Consider the following 14,681-nt stretch of genomic DNA (forward strand, 5'->3'; position numbering starts at 1 on the left):
CGGGTTCGTGCCCCGGTCCGGGAGGATCCCACGTGCCGCGGAGCGGCTGGGCCCGTGAGCCGTGGCCGCTGGGCCTGCGCGTCCGGAGCCTGCGCTCCGCAACGGGAGGGGCCACAACAGTGAGAGGCCCGCGTACCGGGAAAACAAAAACAAAAACAAAAACAACAAAACAAACTGGTAGCCAGCTGCGGCCACCCTAGTTACAGGTATCATTCTGCAACTTCCTTTCCCATGCATCATAATCAATGAAAAATACCTATGCTAACCTGTTTTACAAACATGGTTTAAAAAAGATTTTCTTTTGCAATTTTAAAGAAAAATGACAAAATTCTACCAGCCCATTCTTTCTCCCTTAACTTGAGTTTTTAGGTAGTTAAGGTGATGTGTGAACATGGGCTACGGGAATCCAAAGTCAAAGATGAAGAGCTTTTTGGAACAAGCATCTTCCTGCCACGGTGACTGTAGCCCAGCATCACATCATTTAAGCTCTAAATCAGCTAAGTTCTATCTCAATGTCCAAAGTCACGCTACAGAAGGAGGTTCATACGGTCCTTCTTTCTTCCCGACATGTGTCCTAGAATCCGTCTGTGCAGGGATTCCTGATGCCTCTAACCACACAAAGGTAACTCTTGACTCAGATGGTGATCGTTACGTGAAAGGATGAACAGCACCCTGTTTAGGTGACTTTCAGAAGCACCCAGCATCAATCCAAATCACTACACTGCCGGGGCGTGGAGCACACAGGGAAGACACGGTCCCTACCCGTCACCCAGGAGCCGAGGAGGAGGACAAAGTAAATCAGTAATTACAGGACAGTGTGGCAACTGCCCCATCAGAGAGGGGTCCAGGATCCACATGGTACAGGACAGGAGACCCAAGTGGTAGAGGGTCCAGGAAGGACTTTCTTACAAGAAGTGACCCTGCGGTTTAATTACAAAGGAGTCCACCGAGGGGGCCAGGGGCCGGAAGCTGACCCTATAAGAGGAAATGGTGATGAGAGAGGACCCAACACACTCGGGGCAAGGTATGCATTAGGCATCACTGGTGACGTGCACAAGACGGGGGCTGGAAAGGCAGAGCGCCCGGATAACAAGGGGGGGCCCTGTAACACCGAGGATGGGGCGCGCCCACAGCTAACGGTGGGAGTGACCCCCAGACGAGGCCGGCAAGCTCACTGAACAATTCAGAAGGAGCTAGAACAAAAGGTCTCATTCCTACTTTATCAACTACACTGACGTTCAGGCCTCTATTTTTCTGATACACAAAAGGCACCTACTTTTCCAACACGGATCTGTTTTAAATCACTGTTTTTCAAACCTAACAATGAATGACAGGCCCAGAGATGCCATCCAAGTAATACGTTACTTTTTATGGGTGCATCGTATGAAGAAACCCTTCTTGGATCTTCATCACATTTTTTCCACAGGGTACGTTTTTCTGGTTAAAAGTAAGAATCATATAAAGTAAAGCTCTCATAAATATAATGGTTAGAAAAGGAGAAAGAGAAAAAGAAGAGTATTAAAGGCTCCCCTCTACAGACAATGACTATCGTCAGGTGAGATAAAAATGGTCCCATCGCATGGGTTTGTTCACAGAACAAGAGCAGTAGATCTGGAAGAACGTGGGTGTCTCTTCTCAAAGGCGTTTTTTTTACACAAGATGAGAAAGGGAGACCAAAGAAGGTAAGCAACCGCCTAGGGTCACACAATTTATTGGCTTCAAACCAGGATAAAACGTCACGCCCATGTCAGGCCTGATATCACATTAAAACCTCTCGGTTCCGTAAAGGCAATTTTTCATTGTTCTAGCAGTTGAGACAGGCACAGAGGAGTATTCTAATCACAAGCGTATCTTTTAGAAGAGCTTATTGATGTCTTAGGGTGTATTTAACATCTTCTAATTGTCGTTCTAAATGAATAGGCTGAAACACTTTTGGGCCCAATTAATGTAAATTCTTAATGGATCAGAGAGATACTTCCTCAGGAATCTGATGGTCCAGGGAATCAGCCAAACCTGGGAACTGGATACAGATGGGACACATACCCTGGTGGATGGTGCCTTTGTGCTACCATACCTGTTCCTGAAACACACCATGATGCAGACAAAAGGTGAGGATGCCGTGTTGGCATTTTTCTCTTACCTTTGAAACTCTGATGATCAGATCCTATACGGGACCTAAAGCTGGTCCAGAAGCACCTGGAGCTGCTTGTCTTTCTCTGCCTGTCTCTACCACTAGATATTTTGTCCAGCAACTCCCACCACCACTTAAAAAAAACTGTGTCCTTTCCAAACATCCTCCCTACTCTTTGGAACGTGTATATAGGGAGATACATATTTTCATCCTAGCGCAGTTAATTTCTCTTACTGGCTAACCTACAGCACAACTTCAGCCAACCTTCAATTCTTCTTGTTTTAATTTCATTGCAAGCCCGTTTCCCGAGACGCTCTTGATGTATTTCATGCATAAGCTCCTCTGTCCAGAGTGAAGCCAGACAGGCGCTGGTGGGCGTATGGGAGCCTGGACGCATCAACAGGCCAGCCTGGAAAAGTGGCCAGAGGATTTGACGTCTTGGGGCGATGTCTGATGGACACGCTGACCCCCGGCTGCCTGCCCGCAAGGCCAGTGTTCTGCCTGGACAGAGGGACAATCCGCCCCCACCCCCACCCACCGCCGACTGCCAAAATCAGAGACCAATATTCTTAACCTGCTTCCTAAATATGATGTTCAGGCCCGAAGCGATTGCGAGTTTAGATTTTCTCGCGGGTTCTGGCACACGCCGTAAACACTGAAGGCCGTGGCAGTGAAAGCCCCTTTCTCAACCCCATCTGCCTGCACACAGGCCACCTCCCACTGCCAAGGGTGAGGCACCGTGTGGACTGAGGGGGGCCCTTTTCCACAGAAGCCATCCCTAAGGGATGATTATTTCTCCTCCAAATCCACCATCCTGTGGCCGCAACGAGCAGGGGTGTGGCTGAGCTGTGGAGGGAAGGAACAGGGAGGTGTCTGTGTCCAGACCAAGGTCCCCCTGCAGGGAACAGGCAGGGCAGAGCACCAGGTTGCCAGCCGTCCGGGACTTGGTGGACGGCCAGGAAGTGGCCTGGGTACCACACAGCACGTGGGGACTTGTCCTTTGCCGGGGATGCACCTCCATCCTGTACAACAGGGCGCGAGCCCCCGAAGCCTTTAGACCTCCATCCAGATGCCTCACCTCAACACAGAGGGGAAGCAGCTCGGCTCCCGAGCGGCGCCTGTACGCGCAGGTGGGATGGGGTGGCTGGGGGCTGCGGGGAGGACCCTCCTCCGGCGGCAGGGGCGGGGCTCTCCCTCAGCCCCGCCCCCCGGCGAGCTCAGCGCCACCATGGAGCCTCGCTGCTCGCGTGGACGGCGGTGAGGACCCGGGTGCCGTGGCCGCACCACCGAGCGCCCCCTCTTCAGACCAAGGCCCACCACGGAGTCAGCCCCTGCTGTGCCCCTGCCCGGGCCCTGCCAGCTCCACTTCGCTTGCTGAAGCCCGACAGAGAGGCCCTGCAACTGCTCTTGCGACCTGGGGGTCTCACTGTTATCCTGGCGATGCTGTGACCGGACAAACTCTCTATAAATTCCATGTGAGCTACAGAAAGGTGTGGTTCGTGCTCAAACACCTGCTGCCATCCTGAGCACCAGGCGGTCGCTACGTACGTTTGTAAACGTCTGGCAGCGGCCTGCACATGGGGAGGCCTCAAGGAAAACACACCAGGAACACTCTTTCGTTACCACAGTGCACATTTCCCAGGGCTCCTCGCTGAAGGGTAAAAGCCAGAGGGCTGGGGCCTCCCTGGTGGCGCAGTGGTGAAGGATCCGCCCGCCAACGCAGGGGACACGAGTTCCAGCCCTGGTCGGGGAAGATCCCACACGCCGCGGAGCAGCTAAGCTCGTGCGCCACAACTACTGAGCCCGTGTGCCACAACGACTGAAGCCCAGGCGCCTAGAGCCCGTGCTCCGCAACAAGAGAAGCCACCGGAATGAGAAGCCCGCGCACCACGATGAAGAGCAGCCGCTGCTCCGCGGAGCAGCCAAGCCCGGGCGCCACAACTACTGAGCCCGTGTGCCACAACGACTGAAGCCCAGGCGCCTAGAGCCCGTGCTCCGCAACAAGAGAAGCCACCGGAATGAGAAGCCCGCGCACCACGATGAAGAGCAGCCGCTGCTCGCCGCAACTAGAGAAAGCCCGCGTGCAGCAACAAAGACCCAACGCAGCCAAAAATAACTAAATAAATTTATATAAAGAAAAAAAAAAAGCCAGAGGGCCTTCCCGTGGCCACTACAACATCTGCGCGCTGGCTGCCTCCCAGCCTCAATTGCTGACCTTTTTGCCCCTCTGGCTCCCTGCCAGCCACTTGGGCTCCGCTAAGCCTGGAAGACGCCAGGCTCGCGGGAAGCCGCCCGCGCCGTTCCCTCCTCTGGTCCGAGCCCCTGGGATGCCGGCAAGGCTCCTGCACGCCCCCATTCTGACTCTCAAAGGTCACCTGTCGGCACCCTCCGCCTCGTGTGATGTGAAACGGTGTGGTCCCCCCTCCCTCTCCCCGGGGGCTGGGCTTCTGTCCCTGACGAGGGCGGTTCGTGGTCACGGTGGGTTGCCGCCCCGCTCAGGGCAAACACCTGGCTACCCACTGGGTGAGCTTGAACGGCTCTGGGTCCTTTCCTTTAAACAGCTGACTAACTCACTGGGCATCCACACTGGCCCTGCGTTCCTCCAAGTTCCACCCATTTCTTAGGAATTCTAGGTAACTGTGTCCATTCTTTACCACAAATCTAACTTTAAAACGTAAACCAAGGTTTCCCCAGAGCTCAGTCTTCACAGCACATCCTTCCCTTGCGGGAGAGGCAGGTGCTCCCATGTGGACCTGGGAGCAGAGGCCCAGGACCTGGGCGGGGACCCCGGGGGCCACAGGATCCGCCGTCGGAGGACTCGGGCCTGCGAGCTGAGTGAGGTTTGTGGGACTCTCTTCTATACCTGAAATGTACGTTCCTATGACTGCTGAAATGGAATTTATATTTCACGGCATCAAAACCATCCCTCATTCCTTGTCTTGCTGGTATCCGATCGAGGCCATTCAGAGTCACCGCAGAGGAACTGGATCACCCAGGGTTTCTTCTTCCATCAGGATAAAATCTCATCTATTTGAGAAAATTCTTTTCTTTCTCCCTCCCTTACCAGCCCATTTTCACAAAGTGTCATTGTACGACCAACCTGTTTCCGAACCACATGCGTGTTCTCACGAGACTCTCTGAGAAATGGATGTCAGGAAAAACAGATCAGAAGAGATCCTGAATCCACACTCTGCTTGATTTCATTCTTATTAACAGCATGAAGGCAACACCCCTTATACTCACCTAGCATTTATGGTTTACAAGACACACCCGAGGACGTTACCCAGCCTCGCCTTGCCACGAGCCTATGACGTGGGGAAGGACCACGCAGATCTGTCTACAGTGACAGCCGAAGAGGTGGAGGCCAAGCCGCCAACCTGTGCATGGACGCCCCTCCAGGACCACATCACCCCAGGGCTCCTGTCGCCTGCCCACGGTGTCCCTGGGAGTGGACGCCACAGCCCCGGCAAACTGGCTAAATGCCACTGACATCCAAACTGTCGTAACTGTTATTTTAAAATGATAATTTAAAAATATTGTGATTATGTATTATTTAAAGAATTATAATTATTTTAAAAGTTTGTGCATAGAGCAATACTTTTCAAAATTCAGTTGGACCGGAATAACCTTCTAGCTGAGTTTAATGCATATATCCTAAAGTCAAGCCTCCCCCAAAGTTCAGTGGGTTTCAGTGTAGCACTATGGAACATTATCTTAACAAAAACACCAGAAGAAAGTTGAAAACGTGGATTCAGTGGTTTCCATGCAGAATCTCTGAAGGAAGATACGCTTTTCTCTCCGCTCTGACGGGAGAAGGCCCTGCTAGGCTGAGCACACTCTCTGGGTGTTCTCAACAATTTCTCAGCAGGGCAGTCAGATTCACCTGAGTGATAAAAACAGTTAGGACGCAGTCATCCCAATTAAGCAGAACTCCAAGTATTTAAGAGGCCACTATTATCACTTCGGTTCCAACTGCTGTGGGGCTTAAAAAAACTTTTAAGACCAGGTCTTTACCCTAAAGGTGCTTAAAATCTTGGTGATACCAGTATGCAAAATGATACATAATTAAGCACTACTGGGTAAATACCACAGAAATTCAGATGCGGGCCCGCTGGAAAGGTCACAGAACGCTCACTGGGACTGGCCAAGTCCTGAAGGGTGAGTAAAGGAGACAGGACAGTTTCCCCAGCAGGGGTAACGGCTTAGTTTAGCAAGTGGGCGTGGAAATAAGCACGGCCTCCCAATTAAAAACAAAAATCTTCATTACAGTATGTTTCAGCAGGACTCATGCAGTGGATCTGCTGTGGGCACTCATCTCAAGAATGCTGGCACATCAGGGCACTCCTCCAGAAGTTCTGCTTCATAAGAGGGCCTCCAGGGCTTCTTAGGAGCAATGATAACAGAGGGCTTTGGGACAGAGATCCATTACCCCAGTGAAAGAAGAAGGGGAGACAGCCAAAATCCGGAGGAAGGGCTGGATGCCCTACCAAGGCGGGAGGGAATCAATCCACTATAGGTCCTGGGGTCAGATGTGCAGGGAGAAATGCCCAGCCCCCAGTAAGGTAAAGGACTGGTAACACCCAGATACTTTCTGGAAATTAATTTCAAGTTCCTCAAAGGTGTTTTAAAACGGAGAAAGCCACGTTACCTCTGGGGAGTCTAACGAGAGCTAGATTCACTCAGAGACCAGGTCATCTAGGGCTGTCCAAACCCTGAAGGACAAAACCCTTCCCCTCCAGCATATCCAGCAACAGGGCAGTGCAGCCCAGCCCGGGCTTTAGCATCCTAGCAGAAATCTACAGAATGAAACTAACAACAGCATCTGAGAAGCAAGCAGGCTCCACGGGGGCTGGAAGTTTAAGCCACCCCACGGCCAGCCCAGGGTGTGAAGACCCAGAAGGTAGAACTGGGTGGGAGCCAAACACTAATGCAGTCAGTCTTCACTCCAATACCTTCTCCTGCCGAGGGCCAGAGAAAGTGGGCTCTGCACCTTTAAGAAAGCACAGTGGCTGTACACCTACCTGCCCCTTTGCAGGGGAGAAAGGGGTTAGCCCGCCCACTTGGGATGGTTCCCACTGCCACAGATATCACAGAGCTCTCGCTAGTTTCAAGAGGGTACAGAAAGGTACAGACGTGGGAACAGACGCATCCCGTCTTGTCTAGGAGACCTACTGCTGTAATGGATCCAGCCTGCCACCTCCAGCGCCGTCAATGGGTAACTACTCCGATCCACTGGTTTTTTGTTTTTTTTTTAAGGAGCAATCTCTTCCCTTACACTCTTCCTTGAGCCCTCAGCCAACTCAAATCCTCAATGGAAGGAAAGGGTTGGGAAGAGATGTAAACATCTGCTCAGCAAGCTTCTTCTTTCCCACTGATGACAAAGTCAACTTCAGCCCAGCTTCTAAAAGCGTTCCCTTCTAAATCCAGAATTAGGAAGTCCACCCACACGGACTTCCTCTCAGTCTCACTGGCAAGCCCCAGAGGCTTCTGTCCAGAAGCTGGACAGCCACCAGGGAATTAACCCCTTCTTTCTTTCTCCCACGCCTGTCTCACAAAGTCTGTGCCCTGCGGCAATGCAGTTCCGTCCACGGCCCCGCGAGCGCGCGCGTGCGGGCATTCCTGCTCCTCCAGCCTCAGGTCTCCCTGGTTGAGCACCTGAGGCAGCGTCAGTCTGTCTGCCCGCAATCCCTCCAGGAGGTGCCGTCACACACCTGACAGATGCTCCAACTACATGGGCGTTTCGATGCCTGCTTTCCCTCCCTGCCCACACGGCGGCCGCGTCCAGGTCTGTCCCTGGTTTAAGCGCCCCTCATCCCCTCCGACCAACATCACTCTGATGGACCCCATCCTGGCTGACCTGCCTCGAGTCCTGCCTGCCCGCACTCCACACGCCATGTGGCTGCTGAACTGGGCTGACCCTGAGAGATGTGATTCAGACGTATTCCAGGTCCTCATCCCGCCACCAGCGTATAACTGAAGTCCACGGCGGGACACACGTGATCCTTCATGCTCTGACTCCCGCCTGCCTCTGGAACCTCATCCCTGGAGCTCCCTTGGCACCTCTGCACCGTGCTTCCTTCCATATTCTCACACATCTGGCAAACCCCTACTCAGCCTTCAAGTTCAAAGCCAACCAGGACTGCCCAGGTAGCCCCAGACACCCCTCTTCTCACCTGCCTTCACCCAGAACTTCCTATTTTCACTGTAATCATCTTTGGGCACATCCATCCCTCCGCTAGGTTATAAGCTCTCAGGTTATCAATATTTGCTCAATGAATCAGTGAATGAATGAGAGAGGCTTATCTGAAGGTACAGATTTGGGGACATCGGCGTGTGGGTGACTGATGCAGTCATGAGGAAAAATAAATCACCCAGAAGGAACACGGTGGGCCACATAATGAGAGGACTAAGGTTAGAACCCAGGGAGAACAGACCCTCAGAGAACAAGGGGCCCGTATCCCAGAGCCCAAGGGAGAGGAGATTCAAGAGAGATACAACGGTTTACAGTGAGCTTGTCCTGTACAGCAGAAAACAATAATTATTGCATCACTATATAAGGAAGTATGGGTAAAAAAATCTTACAAAGTTATGCAAACGGAAGCTAAACAATATAGATCCACAGTTCCATTTTCATTAAGATAAGTTTTCATCAAGTCTTACTGTTGTTCCCAGGATCGGATTTTGCCAACGCAGGGCTTCCTGCACCATGTTGTCTGAAAAATCTGTTCTCTCTTACTAATTTTTCTACATATAGTTCGGTTTCAACTTGGAGCCACTCCTGTAACACCAAGATAGAAGATTTCTTCAGATGAGGTTTTCCAGACACACAGAGATGTCAATTCAACCAGACCATACGTTTTTATACGCGATTAAGCCCTTGTACGTAAAAGAGACTGAATAATGTTTGGAGAGAATGACTGAATTTCTTATATTTAAACCCATAGGTTAGGGCATCTGGTAGTGTAGCGTTGCCCATCCCCCAGCAAATATGGAGCCCACAGCAAACACTGCTGACGGGTTCTCGGAATTTCCCAGCTGAGCCTGTACAAGCCCACGACATGGCAAGCAGCTCCTACCAACTGGTCAGAGTTGGCCCAGGTGATGTGGCATCGTTCTCAAGGTAACTATGTTAAACCTGACTTTCCCGCAGGTCCCTGCCCACACCTGGTCTGCACAGGTGTGTATTCAGCAGAGCAGCTGCCTGTTAAGAGGGCAATGAACAGAAACAAAGTAGTCCAAATGTGACTCACCCTTCTGCTTTACTTTCTACATCCTTCCTGCATTACTAGCTGTGAACACAAGTCTTCTTAAGCTCTTAATTCCACACATGCATACTAATGCCATTTCAGATCAATGGAGAGAACTGAATTATACGACACACTGGTTCCAGATTCCCATCTGCCACTGACCACCTCTAGTTACACACCCTTTGTCGAACTGTCCTGTGAAACCTGGGGTTTAGCTGCATACTGCTTTTTCAGGAAGATAAAACTGGCAGCGGTTTGTCCATCACATGCTCCTGTTTAAAAATCCTCAGTTGATTTCCCATCATTTATCTATAATAGGATGAAATCCAAACTCCTTTGCCCCGGCCCGATCCCATCACACCAAATCTTTCTTTGTATATGGCTGGATGACCTTTCTGTGGCTCCTTTCTAAGGCACCAAGTCGTTTATTGACCTATACACACATTTGTTATCTTTCAGTTCTGCGGGTGAAAAGTTCCACATGGGTCAGGATGGGCTAATCAAGGAGCTGGCAGGCCTGTGCTCCTTCTGGAAGCTCAGGGGGTGGCAATCTGTGTCCTGGCCTTTACCAGCTTCCAGAGGCTGCCCCCGTTCCTTGGCCCCTTCATCTTCAAGGCTAGCAATGGCCAGCCAGTCTTCCTCACATGCATCTGACACAGACCTCTGCTTCCCTCTTGCGATTACATGGGGCCCACTGGATAATCCAGAATAATCTCTCCATCTCCAGATCCTCCATTTAACCACATCTGCACAGTCCCGAAGTGGACATCTTGGGTGGGGGGGGGGCATTACCCTAACTACCATCACGGTGGTCTGTCTGCCTGGACTTCCCTGATAGAAGACTCCTATCCAATTCCTTAGGCATTCCTTAAGATCCTACGGAAATGTCACTATTTTCACGAGGCCCCTCCCCTTCCAACCCAAGACAGGTCTCTGGCAGCACTGACTTTGTACTCCAGTTTATTTGTGCTCAAGCCTGCCTCTCTGACTAGACTGTGAATCACTGCGTCTTACTCATTTTTGCAACCTTAGGGGCCTAACTATAAAAGATTGTGGGGGAGAAAAACGAATATTTTAATGAGTAAAGGCCTCAGGCAGAGGACTTCCGAGTATAACTTAGAAACTAGTTCTGACAGCTCTTAACTGGTTCTTATCACATAATCAACCAACCCCCTTAATCCTTTAACGATTCCAGGGAGGTCTTCCTGCAAACTTAAAATCAACCATTTGCATCTAAGGTTGTTTCTGACTTTAAAGTGATTTGCCGTAGATCACAAAGTGTTGTCAAGTGTCCTCCTGGGCTTGGCTAGCAAAGGGCAAGCCACATCCCAAATGCTTGGTTAGATGCTGAATTAGGGAAGTGACCTTATTTGCACTATTTCTGAATTCCAAGAAAATGGTTCTCGTCTAACAAATCTGATTGCACTTCGTTGGGGGTTAAAAGCAACTTTGCCACAATATTTGTTTGATATTTCAGTATCCGGAAGCTCTTGCATAGAACAAAAAGTTCAAATTAAGCGAAGTTTAAATGGCCTCAAATCCTTAAACTGCAAGGCAAACAAGGAGTTGAATAAATTTCGGTCTCGTGAATGGGCAGAGCTGTACTTTTAAAGGCAACAGTTTGCCACGAATATCCAATGTGACTAATAGGACTATGCACTATAGAAACCCAAAGACATGGAATTAAAAGTAAAATCTATGTGCGCAGCAGCTGAGCTGCAAGAACCCAACAGTTAGCTACAAAAGAGAGGAGATTGGGCTTCCCCGGTGGCGCAGCGGTTGCGCGTCCGCCTGCCGCAGGGGACGCGGGTTCGTGCCCCGGACCGGGAAGATCCCACGTGCCGCGGAGCGGCTGGGCCCGTGAGCCGTGGCCGCTGAGCCTGCGCGTCCGGAGCCTGTGCTCCGCAACGGGAGAGGCCACAGCAGTGAGAGGCCTGCGTACCACAAAAAAAAAAAAAAAAAAAAAAGAGAGGAGATTATCAACTGTTTCCGAATTTGAATACAAAGTCTACTCTGCTATTTTTTCTTCATTAGCAGTAATAAAACCTCTCTTCAACCTAACTCCTGTTGGTTTTGTTAGTTTCAGGTTAGCAGAAGGTGGAGTTCCCAAAGCCAAGAGGGTGTTTAAATGTGCCTTCTGTTAAATTTCATTGTCTTTCCTAACACTGATAACATAGGTAGGATTTTCAGATCCACAAGGGGCAGGGGGGCCTATGGATCTGTATCAAACCTCACATTCACAAAGCGGAAACTCAGGCCTAGCTGCTTCCTCCAGGTCAGCAAAAAGCCAAGGGTGAGGGTAGACGGTCCGAACACCCACTGAGGAATGGAGCCTGAGAACACGGGCCCTGCCGTAACGGATAAGCTGTACATACATGTAGTACACACGGCAGATTTTTGAACTGGATGCATTTTTATAGAAAAGGGAAGCACAATTTCTCAGTATTTGTGTTGGGCTTTTTTCAAACTTCTAAATTCTTCTATAAATATATTAAGAAAAAGATTTAGGGCAATGAACACCGCCAACCACTCTTTGGCTAAAACGGAGGACTGAGGCCTAATTTGCAGAAAGAGTCATCATGTCGCCGCTCTTACTGTCTGGACACTTCACTCCCGTTATTACATCTCGGTCACCTACAGGCACGACACAGACCCCACTTGGGGAAACGGTCTGGAGCATCTGGCATGAGAGCTGGAGCCATCTCACGAAAGAACAAACATTAAAGCTATTCACAACCCAGTGAAAAGCCAATGCACCTCAAAAGTCTAGGTCTATGAAGAACGCAAACCAGATGTTTTGTAATAACCTTAATAAATAAAACAGCTGAACCCACTAAGTGGTGCTTATGGAAACTGGCTTGAGAGTTAGAGCTTGAGTTAGAGGTGGAACTAGTTCCCACTAGGAAAAGGACTGTTTGCCTTGCTCCTAAAATCCAGTAACCCTAAGGGTGATAATGGTACTAAATGTTTTAAGAACCAACAGAAACGGTGGTGGGACCTACAATTTCGTTTTCCATAAAAGTAAAACGCCCAGTAGAACTACATTGTTCTAACTTAATCCCTTCTGAAAATAAATTTTCTTGCATCTTGCGTTTCATCTTGAACAATTTTACTGTGTTCAGCATAGTAGCAACTGAGAAAAAAATGTTTCCTTTAGAAACAAAAGTGAGAAAACTTTACAAAAAAAAATTGCGCTTCTGCGACGCTACGCTTCCAAGTTCTTAACATAAAGCCAAAATAACGCACAATATAGATGGCTACAGTAACCCAACTTTTCTGCAACGAGTATGCTTAAAAACAATGACCATTCAACCACAGTACATTATTTCCTACAGTGTGAGCGGGTAATGGACCCGCATACGTTTTTTCCTTTTTGGCTAGCTTACTTTAAAAATCTTGCAACTTGCAAGCTCAAGTTTTTTTGGAGGGGAAAGCCGGTTAATGGTCGAGCTTAAAATAAATCAGCTCTGCAACTACTTTGTTTTTTAGGCCGATGAAACACGTTTACTCACTCCACGCCATGAAGCAATTCGATGTCAACTTGCTATGGAGTCAAATGCGACAAACTCCGAGAGCTCCAGTGGAGGCGGCGGCTGGCGGCGCCCATAGGTCCCCGCACCCCTGCGGCACCAGGACGCGCAGCCCGCGCTCAGGGCCTGCCGGGCCCGGGACAGTGCACCACCGCCACCCCCCGTCCCGGGGACACTGAGTCCCGGTGACCCGGGCGACCTGGAGTCGGCGAAGGCCCCGCCGCGGCTTGGCGTCCCCTTTCTCCGGAGGCCGGGAGGCTCCTCGGCAGCGCGCTGTGGACACCACGCTTCTATAGCCGTGGGAGGGCTATGGCACGAACCTGGGACGCCGTGTCCCCGACCCGCAGCTCCCGGATCCCGCAGCATCCTGTGACCCAGGAGCCCGCCGCGGGGACCCGGGCGCCTCCCAGCGCGCAGCCCCGGCCGCGGGCCCCTCCAGCCCGAGAGCCCCAAAGTTGCGCGGCCGCGTTGGCGGCGGCGGCGGCGACTCGGCCAACACGCGGTGCGGGGCTCCCAGCCGCCCGCGCCCCGCGCCCCCGCCCACCGGCGCCCGGCTAACCTGACGCCGTCTCGCCACGCCGGCGGCCGCCACGCGCCCCTAGCCATGGCCAGTCCGGGAGCCGCGCCGACGCCTGCAGCCCCCCGGCGGCCGCCTCTGCCCCCGCGCTGGCGGCGGCGCTGGCTGCGGTCTGCGGGAGCGCGGAGCCTCCCGCAGCGCAGCGGGGCCGAGCGGCAGGGCGGAGCATGCCCAGTGCGCGCGGCGTCGCCGGGTCTTCGCGGCAGCGCGGCGGGGCGGGGCGGGGCGGGGCAGCGGGCCGGCCCGCGGGGGAGGGGCCAGGGCCGGGGGGCGGCCCCTCGGTCCCCGCAGCCTCGCGACTGGACCCCGCGCGCGGCCGTGCTGCAGCCTCGGCCGTCTCGGCGTGGGTCCTGTGTTCCCGCACGCGGGGCTCGGGACCCGCCCTCGGACCGTGACCCCCGTACCTACCCCGAGCAGGGCCCCAGTGCGGCCGCGGTGCCCGCGCCGGCAGCGCCCCCGCCGCGCGCGGAGCCGCAGGAGCTGGACGTCCACCGGAGGCTTCTGAGCGGAGGGCTTGGGATTCTAGTCTCCTCCTTTGTGACTATCTGGAGTTTCTAAGTTTTCTCTAGTGACCACCGTGGTGTTTTGTCAGTGAAGAAAGACGGGTTTTCTAAGGCTCCTGCAGAAGTTGAGCAGCCCGGCCCCGCAGTGCAAGCTGCCCTTCTCCAGACGGCGGGACCGCTTGGTGCCTGGCCGGCCCCCAGCTCCTCCTCGGGCTGCCCCCGCCCCTGCCGGCCCCGCCCCTCCCCGCCCAGAGCCCCGCCCCCTCTGGCTGCGGCGAACACCCGGAGCTGCAGATTTCCCACGGCGCCCGGGAGCCGGTAGTCGCCGGTAGTCGCCGGGCGGGAGCGCTGCCGGGGACGGGGTGACGCAGCTCCGCTCTCCTTCTGTCTCCACGTCCCCGGCGAGCCTCGCGGGGGAGCGCCCCGACCCCCGCCGCGGGCCCGGCCGCAGAAATGGGTCAGGTTCCGACTGAGCATGCTCGCCGGCTCGCGGCCGCGTCCGGCCCCCAGGGGGACCCAGCCGGGCCTCGGGTCAGGCCGCGCGGGGGCGGCGCAGGTGCACTGTCCGGGAGCAGGTGCGCGGTACCCGGCCGGGCCGCGGGCCGGAGTGGGGTGGGGTGGTGGGTCTGGGTCATAAGTGAGCGGAATTAGAAATCCTATTTCAACATTAGTTTCATTACCTCAAGAACTTTC

General features: G+C 52.8%; 1 protein-coding gene across 2 annotated transcripts in view; it reads right to left on the reverse strand.

Moving 5' to 3' along the window:
- MFAP3L (microfibril associated protein 3 like) overlaps nucleotides 1–13,950 on the reverse strand; it is a 38,469-nt gene extending 24,519 nt beyond the window's left edge. Inside the window, exon 1 of one of the 2 annotated variants that reach the window (XM_055087360.1) lies at nucleotides 13,894–13,950. The gene's annotated coding sequence lies outside the window, so the exon portion shown is untranslated. Of the gene's footprint in view, nucleotides 1–13,467; nucleotides 13,590–13,893 lie in introns of those variants that run through there. The other variant, XM_024130898.3, reaches the window with a different exon arrangement.
- Between the last annotated feature and the right edge of the window lie 731 nt (nucleotides 13,951–14,681).

This window comes from Physeter macrocephalus, chromosome 9 (genome assembly GCF_002837175.3).
Source record: "Physeter macrocephalus isolate SW-GA chromosome 9, ASM283717v5, whole genome shotgun sequence".
Lineage (NCBI taxonomy): Eukaryota > Metazoa > Chordata > Mammalia > Artiodactyla > Physeteridae > Physeter > Physeter macrocephalus.